Below are 14,719 nucleotides of genomic sequence, written 5' to 3'. Positions count from 1 at the left end.
TAATCACTGTTCTCGTGTACAGCCGTGCTCTCCGATAAACAATAGGTAATCACTGTTCTCGTGTACAGCCGTGCTCTCCGATAAACAATAGGTAATCACTGTTCTCGTGTACAGCCGTGCTCTCCGATACACAATAGAAAACAACAAGTTCGTATTAAGCAAACATGAGCTGTATACTACATTTACATACAATAACTCTAAACATTTTTTATAAACATGCCTATCGATATTTGGTGACACACCCAGGGGTCCGTGTTTGTCTAATCCCACCTCTGGTGTGTCCAGGGGTCCGTGTTTGTCTGATCCCACCTCTGGTATATCCAGGGGTCCGTTTTTGTCTGATCCCACCTCAGGTATATCCAGGGGTCCGTGTTTGCCCGGTTCTCTGTTTTGTATTGCTTATAGGAGTTATGAAATTATCTTCACTTTTCAATCTTCTCTTTTCACGTTCGTTTATTACAGTCGTTATATTTCACGCGGTTTGTTGATAAATCTCAAAATAACAAACTCACAAACACGATTTATATAATACTAATAGCATTATATGTCTTAAAAAAAAAATATATCATCCAATGGGATCTAAGGAAGTGTAAACAAGGTAATATAAAAAAATTCAATTGTTGACTGGTCACCTTTTACGCGTAGAATAAAACAAATGCGCTTTTAAATTGAACACTCCAATGCAAAAACTCGGGGAAAACAACGACACCTTTTATCATATCCATTCTACAGAAATAATTCCAATCTAAGGCGCTTGGCTTATGACCCTCAAACGAAATTCCCGTATCATGAATATATGAAAAGGTGAAGATAACGATCAGCGATCAAACCCACAACTCGCACAAGGAAGACAAAATTAAGAGTTGGGTAAACACGGACTCCTGGATATACCGGAGGAGGGACCAGGTGCCCAGGAGGAGTATGCAAGATCTCTGTCCACTGTCGACCGGTCACACCCAACGTGAACCCTATAACTTGATCAGGCAAACGATTTAAGGATTTAGCACGATAAAGAACCCCCACGGCTACGGACATGAGCACCAAACATAGATCGAACTTCGTGGTACTTCCGTGAGCTGATGACGTCACTGAATGTGTGTTTGAAAGTAAACAAAAACACCAGAGACCTGCCATTTAAAACAACACCTGCTACAAACCAAATTATCTTTTTAAAAATACTGAAAACGAAAACTAAATTTGTTTTATAAAAATTCATAAAATGTATCGTATGGAATATACATCATTCCCAAGATTTCTCAATCAAGTCTAAACACATGAGGACAATCCCTATAGAGTTATAGAGTTACATGTATACAGGGAGGGATTATAGATATATTTCAACATTTCAAATTATCATGAAAATTTACATATCCCTCATTTTTTAAAGGAATTTTATATTCATACTTATTACATTCAATGAAAACCAAAAAATATGTCAACTCGTACGTCCATATTTCTTTATTTATGATATTTTTTTGGTCCTCAAATTTCACTCGTAAAAAGCAGTTGTTCACACAACAGTGCTTTTTTTTTTATTCGCTAAAGGCATTTTCAAAGTCTTATTTATTTATCAGAATTCATCGATTTTAACCTGGAGAAACATAATGCCTTATCAAAATTAACAATAAACGAATAATTCTAATGAGAAGATTCATCTGTGTACAACATGAAAACTTTAAAAGGTCGTGAATAACATTTGATATCTAGACAATGTCCGGCGATGTGGCGAAAACCGTGACCGTTCGACGGCACGTTTTCCAAGGGCGTGATATAGAGTGAAGTGTTACTGCTGCGAAACACGTGGTGTCTGTGTTGTATAATTGGTGTTAGTGTGAATTGTTTCGAAAATGAGACTTGCAATTTACGTAAATATCACTTGCAGCAGTTCTAAAGATCATATGCAACACAACTATTTTGAAATATAAACTTGCGTACAACTTGGATCTGTTTTATTCACGAGCTAAAGTCACGGACTTAAATAATTTATATATATATATATATATATATAAAGCACAAACAAACAATTATAACACCCAACCTTACGTTTACCCCTAGGATCTAAACGATACATGTGATAATCAATTAATTAATATATAAAGCACTAAATAATCACAACTAGGGTGCTGAAAATTTTCGCCCCAGCCCGGGGTCGAACCAGCGACGTACGGCACCTACCGCCTAGCAAGATTGTCAAACCAGTGCGTAAGTCCACTCGGCCACAACAACTTCCCTAAGAAAGGAAGTTTTGTTATGCTCCTAAAGCGCACTGGTTTGACAATCTTGCTAGGCGGTGGGTGCCGTACGTCGCTGGTTCGACCCCGAGCTGAGGCGAAAATTTTCAGTACCTAGTTGTGATTATTTTGTGCTATATTATATATATATATATATATATATATATATATATATATATATATATATAAAGCACTATAAATGACCAACGACACGAACACCAGTGAAATGTAAAATTTTTCGGGACGACCTGTCCCTTCTGCAGGACGATATAATATTTACATAGAAAAGTAAATAGATACGCAAGGAAACTAAAGCTACAACTAACCTACAAAATCTTATAACCAACAAGACGTCTACATATTACAATATTCGAGTGTAATATCTGCCTCCTAGGTTTCTTTTTTACATGATCTGTTGCGCACATTTACATATATTAGTATGTATCTCATAAGTGGTCATCTCAAAAGCTTACAGAAGGTATAAATTGACTATTCAGAACGAGTTATGAGGGTGATTGGTGGGGAAATAATGTATTTTGGATAAATTATTGGTTCTGTACAAAAATAATTTTATTCTAAAAAGGAGAATGTAGATAAATATATACAAGCTATCTACACTTCCTGTGACTGTGTACATGATATACCTAAAGTGCATGTTGTCTGAAAACGAGAGTGCCGCACACAATACATAACACGCCCGTGAAAATGCTTGTATAGGGGGTCTTAGTTTAAAACTGTGACAAGAGGTAGATGGACAAACTAAGAGAGTTTTATGTGTAAAATATTTCCCCAGATTTGACGACCTGTATATATTTAAATCAAAATCCTTGCACTATGCACCTTTTCAAGCTACATAAAAAGACCCTGGTGTCTAAACTGTGAGAGGATTTAAAAGGACAAACCATGTCCTTTATTTATCATATTTCCTCAAAACGGACTAAGTTCAACAACCCGAAATTGTCTTTAAAAATTAAGAAATCAAAATCCTTGTCACATGAACATCTTCCATACCCTTACAAATACTCTGTAAAATAAGAAGGTCCTAACTTGAAAGCTGTTGGAGAGTTCACTAGACAAATAAAGTACTTTCCATGTAATATTTCCTCAAAACAGACTCAGTTCAACAACATGTAATTTTCTCCAAAAATGAAAAAAAATCAAAATCCCTGTCACAAACACTCTGTAAAACAAGATGGTCCTCTCTTGAAAATTGTGGGAGAATTGAGTTAATCGGACAAATTATGTACCTTCCATATAGCAATAATTTTCAAATGAAGGGGCAAAACTCCTGCAAGAGAGTTTGAAATGGATCAAATGGCAACATGATCTAGAAAGATCCACCAAGAAGCTACATTGCAAGTTTCAATTTGATATGTGACAGAGAAATTAGAAACAGGAAACTCCCGAACGAACGGACGGACGTATAAAAATATTTACGTTTAGATAATAAGGTGAATACAACGAACCGTGATCAATCTCATAACTCCTTTAGAGAATACACAATTAAGAGTTCGTGATCAATCTCATAACTCCTTTAGGGAATACAAAATTAAGAGTTCTGCAAACACGGACCCCTGGATATACCAGGGGTGGAACTAGGTGACTAGGAGGAGTAAGCATCCGCAACTGCCATGAGCCCTACATATTGATCTGGTAAATGGAGCAATCCATAGTCAAAATCAGTGTGCCAATAACGGCCCAACAATCAGTATGAAACAGGTCTGATCACATTTGACCCAATGACAGTGGGTATCGGCTAACATAACCATTATAACGACCCCAGAATATCGCGAAATGCTGACTTTAAACGAGACTTTTAGAACCTTGTAAAATCAACATGTTTGTCAGTATTCTACCATGATTTATAAACTGATCATACGCAGAACACGCTCTTGCCTATCGGAGTTGTTTATAGATATACATGTAAACACCATATGTCGATTTGATATATCCCTGTGAGCTCGAAATAAAGGACACCACAGAGTCGTCCACTTCTGCTTCATACTTAGATATTTTATTGAAAGTAGACATTAACGGCAAACTGACAACTCAACTGTATGACAAACGGGATGATTTCAGCTTCTCCATCGTCAACTTCCCACATGTATGCAAGGTGAAGATAACGAACAGTGATCAATCTCATAACTCCTACAAGCAATACAAAATAGATAGTTGGGCAAACACGGACCCCTGGACACACCAGAGGTGGGATCAGGTGCCTAGGAGGAGTAAACATCCCCTGTTGACCGGTCACACCCGCCGTGAGCCCCATATCCTGATCAGGTCAACAGGGGATGCTTACTCCTCCTAGGCACCTGATCCCACCTCTGGTGTGTCCAGGGGTCCGTGTTTGCCCAACTATCTATTTTGTATTGCTTCTAGGAGTTATGAGATTGATCACTGTTCGTTATCTTCACCTTGCATGTAGGTTATAATGGAATATGGCTACATAAATGTAGTAAGTTGATAATGTTAAAGCTGAAATCATCCCGTTTGCCATAAAGTTGAGTTGTTAGTTTGTTATTGGTCAGGTTTCGTGGATTTTGTGGGTATCGCCGTCTCGCGATTTTCAAACTGTAACGAAATTTACAATTTGTATCCTGTTTCCTTATACAGAAATCATATCCCTGGAAATATATTCCAACGAAACTTGTAAATCTTAATCCATGACTTTGATAAAATCACGGTATGTGTGTAATATAGGATCAAATGGATATAACATATAAAAACAATCAGAGGACTGTTTTTATGCTCCTGGAATCGAAGATTCGGGGCAAATGTTTATGGTGTGTGTGTCTTTTTGTTTGTCTGTGGCAAAAAAAACCCCACTATATTGTTCATATATTTACACCATACGATAAAGACCTTTTTTTTTTTTTTTTTTTTTTTGGTAGGTGTATTTATTGTGGTAAGACCTTTCCATTGACACAAAATATTGAAATACTACGTCCATCTTGACAAGGAGTCTCCACTTATATGGTCGGTTAATTTACAGTGTCATTCTTTGCGTTTCATAAGACCTATATCACATGTTTTCATTATCACGCCCGGCGTGTTGCATTGTTGTCCCTGACGTGACGTACGATCTTTGTATCTGCGTTTTTCCTCTCGCTTTATGCGATGTTTTTATTCCTGGTGTTGATAGTGACAACAGATTGCAAGGTTGTTTTACATAACACTTCTGGTGTAACGTCCTACCTTCGTACAGTAAAACACGGTTATAGCGAATCTCCAGGGCCAGCGAAAATTAATTCGTGAAAACCAAACTTTAGTATATCTAATAAGATTTTCTCTATTTTCCTTACATAAAGCACTGCATATTTTTATAGCTTTATAATGAGCGCGAATTTGTTATAAACGTTTTCGTTATCGGCTTGTTTTCGTTATAAGCAGGTTTTCATTATAAACAGGTTTTCGTTATAAGTAGGTTTTCCTGTTTATTGAAATGAAATAACAGACAACCCATCACGTCCTAAAATGTTCGTCAAGAAAAATCACCTACACTTGACAGAAAATTGTGACATGATTGCGCTGTGGAATTAATAGATCGTGTGAATATGGGAGGGTGGTGGTGGTGGTGGTGGTAGTGTGTGTGTGTGGGGGGGGGGGGCGTTCAGGTTTCGTGGAGATTGTGAGTGTCCATGTCTCACTATTTCCAAACTATAACAAAATATACAATTTGCATCCTCTTTCCATATACAGAAATCATATTCTTGATAAAACACTCCAACAAAACTGACAAATCCCAACAATCAACGAGAATGACCCCCCACCCCACCCCACCCCACCCTCTGTGACTTTAAAATACCATAGTATGTAAGGTGAAGATAACGAACAGTGATTAATCTCATAACTCTTATAAGCAATACAAAATAGATAATTGGGCAAACACGGACCCCTGGACACACCAGAGGTGGGATCAGGTGCCTAGGAGGAGTAAGCATTCCCTGTTATGTGTGAGTAATTGGTACGTTTAATTCAGGATAAATGGATATAACATATACATATCATAAGACTATGTTTATGCCTCTAGAATCGAAGCCATATAATTGTTGGCCTCTCTGTCTGTATGTCTGTCTATGTGACAAAACTATCTTAGTCATATATTTTACACTATAAGATAAAAAAAACTTTCATATTTGATAGGTGTATTTGTGGCACGACCTTTCCACTGACACAAAAATCTTTCTATGCCACGCCTGGCTTAACACGGAGCCTCCATTTATATAATTGTTTGATATACAGTGTCATACGTTGCGTTTCATAAGGCATATACTACTTGTTTTCATTATTGTCAAGAGAAACCTCAGTTTGTAAAGTCGTTTTACTCCTAACGAAAATATTTACAGCTGTGAAGGAGAAACTTTACTGTGCGACTACATATGCCAGAAGTGGTGTTAATCAAATGTGGATTTTAAAAATTCTAAAGAACTTTTAGTAAACTTGAAATCGCAAAACGTTCCCCAAAATCAATAACATCAAAACCTATGACTTTTCAACACTATACATGACCATTCCTAGCGATAAATAAAAAACAACTAGACTTTTTGACATCATAGACACCACTCTGATTCCACGCAAAAGTACTCTGAAATTGAAATAGAAAATATGCCAGAGTTCTTCATTGACAATATCTGAGTGAATGGTCTTAGGTGATAAGGTCTTCCAAGAGTCTGTTGAAATTTCCATGGCCACGAATTGTGCTCCTTTGTTAACTGACCTGTTTCTATATTCACATGAAGCATAATTTATTCAAAAACTTCTACGCGAGAAGAAAAAATATCTTGTTGTAGCCTTCAATTCGACATTTAGATATATCGACGACGTTTTGCCTATTAACAATAATAACTTTCATTCATATGTAGATTCAATTTATCCCTGTGAGCTCGAAATAAAGGACACCACAGAGTCGTGCACTTCTCGGGATGATTTCAGCTTCTCCATCATCAACTTCCCATATTTATGTAGCAATATTCCATTATCACCTGCATATGGTGTTTATATATCTCAACTGATGCGATACGCAAGAGCTTGTTCTGCGTATAATCAGCTTTTAAATCGAGGCAAGCTACTGACAAACAAGTTGATAGTACAGGGGTTTCAACAGTTTCGATTGAAGTCAGCAATTTGCAAATTCTATGGTCGTTATAACGATTTAGTTCGTCAATATAACTTATCATTAGGTCAAATGCTGTCTGACGTGTTTCATACCGATTGTTAGGTCGTTCTTGGCACACCGATTTTGACTACGGATAACTCCGTTTACCTGATCGGGATATGGGCTTACGGCGGATGTGACCGGTCGAGAGGGGATGCTTAGTCCTCCTAGGCACCTGATCCTACCTCTGGTGTGTCCAAGAGTCCGTGTTTGCCCAAGTATATATTTTGTATTGCTTATAGGAGTTATGAGATTGATCATTGTTCGTCATCTTCACCGATTTCATTTACATAACCCGCCTGGTATAACTTCCAACATTCGTATAGTAAATCACGCTTATAGCAAAACTTCAAGCCCAGAAAATAAACGTTCGTGATAACCAAACATCGTTATACAGTAAAACAATGTTTTAGAGAACCTCCAGGGCAAGCAAAAAATTGGTTCGTTAAAACGAAACTTCGTTATATCCTATAAATTTTACTTCATTTTCCTCACATAGGAGAATATATTTCATAGTGATTTACAATAAGCGTGAATTTGTGATAATCATGTTTCACTGTATATATAATAATGATTTTTATCCTCGGCGTGATACGGACATGTTTTGGGATCGTGATACGAACTATGCTTCGCGTAACACACGTCTCATTTTTTACGCCTTTTAAATCGGGGATCAGTGCATGACGTCATATTACGTAAAAAGAATCATCTGCACACTTCTACAGCGAGGCCAAAAAGTACTCTATTAGTTACTGAGACTGAGAGAGAGAGAGAGAGAGAGAGAGAGAGAGAGAGAGAGAGAGAGAGAGAGAGAGAGATGGAGAGAGATAGAGAGAGAAAGAGAGACGAGAGTGAGAGAAGAGAGAGAGAGAGAGAGAGAATTTGAGGTAAACTGAAAGTTGCATACCTCGATCAATTATTTCAGCAAACAAAAGTCACTCATCAAACCCTACAAGGACAGTTATTATTTGTATAAATATGTTTTAATGATTTATTTCTAGCCTTACATGGATATTCATGTTTTTTTGTAAAACTTTAAGTGAATCAGCACAAAGAAAGGTGTGATTCTCGTAGTTGCATAAAGATGTAAACAGAAAAATGATGTAACGGATATTTCTAACACAAGCGACATCAGTTTAAATTTCTATGATATTTCACAGATTTATATCCAAAAATAGCTACAGCTGAGAGATTGAGAGGGCAATCTATCCAAATCATTTCCTCTTCCTACATGCCATAACACGTCTCGAGTCTCGCACGGTAGACTTACCCCGGTGTTGGAAATCGCCTAACGTGACACTGACAAGCATTTTTTTTTTTCGTTCCAGACTTCACCGTGTCTACGTGATCAAAATCATAACTCCTATAACGAATACAAATTCAAGAGTTGGGCAAACACGGATCCCTGGATAGGTTGGATCATTTGCCTAGGAGGAGTAAGAATCCCCTTTCGACTGGTCACACCCGCCCTGAGTCCTATATCTTGATCTGATAAACTGAGTAATCCGTAGTCAAAATTAGTGTGCCAAGAAAGGCCTAACAATCGGTATGGAGCACGTCAGACAGCATTGAACCCATTGATAGGTTGTATTAGCAAACTAAATCACTATAAAGACCATATAATTGGCTGAATGCTGACTTTGAGCGTCATAAGGGGTAGGGTTAGGGTCATCATAACGACCATATAATTTACGAAATGCTGACTTTAAATGAGACTGCTAAAACCCCTGTAACATCAAATTGTTTGTAAGTAGCCTGCTTCGATTTAAAAACTTAATTTACACAGCTATTATAGGATTAAACATTCTTTTTGAAGAATTTATCGATGTGTAAACTCCGGACATTTTACTCACAAACTGAATAACAGTGCGAAGCACTTTTATGTTAAGTTTGTGAGTAAAATGTCCGGAGTTTACACATCGATAAATTCTTCAAAAAGAATGTTTGATTCTTATAATTCCAATTCATTCACTTTATTAACAATTGCAAAAGTTTGAATAGCTTCCCCGCACTATGTTATTTGCTTTCAAGCGTGTATGAATACATCGCATTTTCGGGTTTATTGATGTATAAACTCTTGTTCAGCTTTATTTTTGTCCAATCAAAACAATTGTAATAAATAACATTGGAATTATACACAAGTAAAACACACGAATCTTAACCTCGTCACACATGCTCATCCATCATGCAAAACAGTACCCAGGTGCAGACCCAGAACGTTTCCATAAAAAATAGTTCAAGTTCATGTACTTTAGATAACTCTTTCGTGTTTTAGAATGTCCCTTCCTTACAATCTCATATTCAGTCGTTAAAATCGTATATTACCTTAATCCTCCCATAATTCTCCGTCTGATGCAACTTTTTCAGTGTGAATCCAACTTGAGATGAAATAACAGAAAACCCAGCATTTTCTAAAATATCCGTCAACAAAATTGTCACGTGATTGAAAAAACAGTGTGCTGCGGAATTATCAGATTATGTGTGAGGGGGGTAGGGTGGTGGGATCAGATTATATCTGAGGGGTGTAGGGTGGTGGGGTAGGGTGGTAGGGATCAGATTATGTGTGAGGGGGTAGGGTGGTGGGGTAGGGTGGTGGTCAAGTTATGTGTGTTGGGGTAGGGTGGTGGGGTAGGGTGGTGGTCAGGTTATGTGTGAGAGGGTAGGGTGGTGGGGTAGGGTGGTGGTCAAGATATGTGTGAGGGGGTAGAGTGGTGGGGATCAGATTATGTGTGAAGGGGGTAGGGTGGTGGGGTAGGGTGGTGGAGATCACATTATGTGTGAGGGGGTAGGGTGGTGGGGTAGGGTGGTGGGGATCAGATTATGAGTGAGGGGGTAGATTGGTGGGGATCAGATTATGTGTGAGGGGGTAGGGTGGTGGGGTAGGGTGGTGGGGATCAGATTATGAGTGAGGGGGTAGATTGGTGGGGATCAGATTATGTGTGAGGAGGTAAGGTTGTGGGGATTATCAGGTTATGTGTGAAGAGGGGTAGGGTGGTGGGGTAGGGTGGTGGTAGTCAGGTTATGTGTGAGGGGGTAGGGTGGTGGTCAAGTTATGTGTGAGGGGGTAGGGTGGTGGGGTAGGGTGGTGGTCAGGTTATGTGTGAGGAGGGTAGGGTGGTGGGGATCAGATTATGTATGAGGGGGTAGGGTGGTGGGGATTATCAGGTTATGTGTGAGGGGGTAGGGTGGTGGTGGTTAGATTATGTGTGAGGGGGTAGGGTGGTGGTGATCAGATTATATGTGAGGGGAGTAGGGTGATGGGGTAGGGTGGTGGTAGTCAGGTTATGTGTGAGGGGGTAGGGTGGTGGTCAAGTTATGTGTGAGGGGGTAGGGTGGTGGTCAGGTTATGTGTGAGGGGGGTAGGGTGGTGGGGATCAGATTATGTATGAGGGGGTAGGGTGGTGGGGTAGGGTGGTGGGGATTATCAGGTTATGTGTGAGGGGGTAGGGTGGTGGTGGTTAGATTATGTGTGAGGGAAGTAGGGTGGTGGTCAAGTTATGTGTGAGGGGGTAGGGTGGTGGTCAGGTTATATGTGAGGAGGGTAGGGTGGTGGGGATCAGATTATGTATGAGGGGGTAGGGTGGTGGGGTATGGTGGTGGGGATTATCAGGTTATGTGTGAGGGGGTAGGGTGGTGGTGGTTAGATTATGTGTGAGGGGAGTAGGGTGGTGGGGATCAGATTATGTGTGAGGGGGTAGGGTGATGGGGTAGGGTGGTGGTAGTCAGGTTATGTGTGAGGGGGTAGGGTGGTGGTGGTCAGTTTACGTGTGAGGGGGTAGGGGATCAGGTTATGTGTGAGGGGGTAGGGTGGTGGGGTAGGGTTGTGTGGTCAAAGTTATGTGTGAGGGGGGTAGGTTGGTGGTGGTTAGTTTACGTGTGAGGGGGGAGGGTGGTGGTGGTCAGGTTATGTGTGAGGGGGGTAGGGTGGTGGTGGTTAGTTTACGTGTGAGGGGGGTAGGGTGGTGGGGATCAGATTATGTGTGAGGGGGTAGGGTGGTTGTGGTCAGTTTATGTGTGAGGGGGTAGGGTGGTGGTGGTTAGGTTATGTGTGAGGGAGGGGTGGTGGTGGTCAGGTTACGTGCATATTGTAGTTATCCCTGTCTCAGGATTTTCAACTATACCGAAATTTACAATTTGCATCCTGTTTCCTATATAGAAATCATATCCCTTAAAATGCATTCCAACGAAACTGATAAATCCCCAAAATCAACGAGAATGCCCCTCTCCCCCGCACCACCACCACCGAGACTTGAAAAGATATCGCGGTGTGTGTGTGATGTGATTGGTACACCTTTTCATGATAAAATGGATATAACATAAAAATTATAATATTGTGTCATTCTCTCAGAATCGAAAATTCGACGGCATATAGTTTTTGGTCTTTCTGCCATATTGTCTCTCTGTCTGTGGCAAAAACTATGTTGGTCATATATTTGTAGGACGCCAAAGTGAGATGGTCTGCGCCAAACCCTGATGGTGTGACACCCCGAAGTGAGATGGTCACGCCAAACCCTGATGGTGTGACACGCCGAAGTGCGATGGTCCACACTCATGCGCCAAAGTGCGATGGTCTGACACGCCAAATGGCGATGGTGTGACACGCTGAAATTCATTGGTTTGTAAACGACACCGTGTTTTGATACAGACTGAACTAACTGTGTGTTGTTTCACCGAAATATCAGTGCAAAATTCATGCACAGAAAGTAAGAATAAGAACTTTTTTCATTATCATCTCGTTGTCAGGTTATTAAAAACAAAATTTTCCAACGCAAAATCGTACAGAATGTTTTGTATTATAGCATACCCCAGGAATTTAATGCGTGTACGCCAACGTAATAAATGATCATGAATTAAAGAATGTTGGACGAAGTAGATAGTTCGACAATAAATGTACTTTGCCCTTCTCACTATCCCCAACGGTGTAAACCTTGCCGTTGTGGTCGTCCATGTTGCATTTCTTCGGTTTTATTTTGAAAGACGTTAAGAATGACGTCACAATGATGTGACGTCACAAATGTTACTGAGCTCCGCATCCAAACTCCCCGTCGAGGCCTCATTACGTCACCTACGAATAGTGAGCAAACGAACTCTGGTGGAAGTTTGCTCCGCATCATCGGACTTTCGCGTGGTCATCGGACTTTGGCGTCCGTAACGTTAACAAACCATCGCACTTTGGCGCAGAACATCACACTTTTGAGCGATCATCGCACTTTAGAGTCTATATTTACACCATAAGACTGGAGTGTTGTAGACATAAGTTTATATGTATTTTTTTTTATCCCTGTCGTGACGTACAAGGCCTTCGTATGTATGTTTTTTATTTGAATCTCGGTTGATGCGGTGTTTTTATTCCTGGTATTGAAATATACCTCAGTCTTAAGGTCGTTTTATATAGTATGCCTGGCGTGTACCTTCATACAATAAAACACACTTACATCAAATCTTCAGGGCCAGCCAAAATAGTTCTTCGTTATACATTAAAACTTGGTTATAGCGAACCTTCAGGGCCATCACAAAATAGTTTGTTAAAACGAAACTTTGTTATATCCAATAAGATTTTCTTTATTTAAGAAATAAAGTATCATTTAAAAATATTTATCGGGATATAAATACGGGTTGGTCACGTGATCAAATTCCATAAAGCCCGAAGGGCTTTATGGAAAATTTGATCATGTACCAAACCCGTATTTATATCCCGATAAATATTTTAAAATGATACCTTATTACTTATATTTACATTTTTGGTCGGTAACATTGCTGAATTGTGTTAACAACACGTTTCCATACATTTCAAATTGTTGACGTCCACAACGAAGCGTCATAGATGTTCAAAATGACGACAACACAAAACAAAGTTCTATAAAATGAAGAACTGTTTTAATTATTAAGACGCTAGAAAGCAAGTATATCAACATATACTTATACATTAACTCGGGAGTATATAATGGAAAACTCTTCCATATGTCTAATTTTAGGGGGTGGGGGAATTATGATTTAAACGGGGATGCGCAGTGTTACACTTAGAGTTGTGATGCGCTTTGACTTTTGAAAAGTGAAGACGTTGAAGACCGACTTTGAAAGATATTCTGTGGATATTACGGAGTTAACAGAAGACTGAGATGGAGGAACATGAAGAACAGGGCGGCAGTCGTCAGGTGTAGGCAAATCATTTATAGACAGGACAGAGGACGCAGCTCAGATGAATCTCCGGAAAGAACTGAACATCGCAGAGAATGTGGAACTGCACGAAGGTAAGGGACGGTTTGGATTTGGATATGTAATTGTTGATAAACATGAGCTCACTGAACGCTTCTTTTGACTCGATAATTTTTTGTAATAGGTTTTTAACGACGCCTCGCTTCGATGTCCCGACATAAACTTGGAAACCGACATCAAGCACTATGGCTGCTGTGGCACGGAAGCAGTGTGGTGTGTAGTTCTTAATGCACTTTGACGACTTATCGGCCATACATCCTGTGAATGACCTTTTTGCTAAAGCCTAATGTCATCGTCTAGCAGTAGGTACAATTCCGCATCACCGATGACCAGGGTGAAGTTGTAGCAGACGAAATTTTAGACATACATTAGGCCTAGTAGGCTAGTAACTAAAGACATTGTTTACAGAAATGCTTTTATCAATTATTGATGAAAGTCCACTGCTTGGAATACAAATAAAACCGTAAATACATTTTGTGATGTTGATTTCATCTATTGAAAGATTTCTGTAGTAAGTGAGAGCGATTGCTAGATGTGTATTGCCTTAGTAAAAGTTGTACCTGTTACCTACTTTTAACAAATGTTCATACGCACAGCCGTGACCTCTGTTGACCCCGTAGTAGATTTATCCAGAAATAAATACGTATTGCTCGTAATAGTGTTATGTAGGAGAAAACAGTTGCAAATGTAAATATTTTCCTTTAGGGAATGAATATTTCTATAGCTTTCCAGAAAGCCTAAATTCTTTATAAGCTTGTTCGTTATAAGTGGCTTTTCATGTATATATGATGATAATCATTACCTCTTATAGGCTCGTGACTTAGCTATGCTTGGCGTGACACACGTTCACAGTTTTTACGTCTGTTAACCATGTCGTGACATTGATTCGGATTCTGTATTTGATCGGGATCAGTTCATGACGTCATGTTACGTAACACGCCTGGCCTAACTAAGCAAACTGTCGAAATTTCCTCAATAGAAATCATCTGTACGTCATAAACAGGGAATCTCAAAACGTTTCTCTATTGGTTACACACACACACACACAGAGAGAGAGAGAGAGAGAGAGAGAGAGAGAGAGAGAGAGAGAGAGAGTTATCGTCGAATTTGAGGT

The 14,719-nt window shown here is 39.5% G+C and overlaps 1 long non-coding RNA gene across 1 annotated transcript; it reads left to right on the top strand.

The window, feature by feature from the left end:
• The first annotated feature begins 13,080 nt into the window (after nt 1-13,080).
• Nucleotides 13,081-14,078, top strand: LOC125673417 (uncharacterized). The gene is made up of 2 exons (XR_007369528.2): nt 13,081-13,640; nt 13,730-14,078. It is a non-coding gene; the product is annotated as an uncharacterized LOC125673417 (long non-coding RNA).
• Nucleotides 14,079-14,719: the final 641 nt, after the last annotated feature.

The sequence above is a fragment of the Ostrea edulis genome, chromosome 3, assembly GCF_947568905.1.
Source record: "Ostrea edulis chromosome 3, xbOstEdul1.1, whole genome shotgun sequence".
NCBI classification, from domain to species: domain Eukaryota; kingdom Metazoa; phylum Mollusca; class Bivalvia; order Ostreida; family Ostreidae; genus Ostrea; species Ostrea edulis.
Note: the sequence above shows the minus strand (reverse complement) of the source record. Positions and strands in the feature narration are given on the sequence as shown.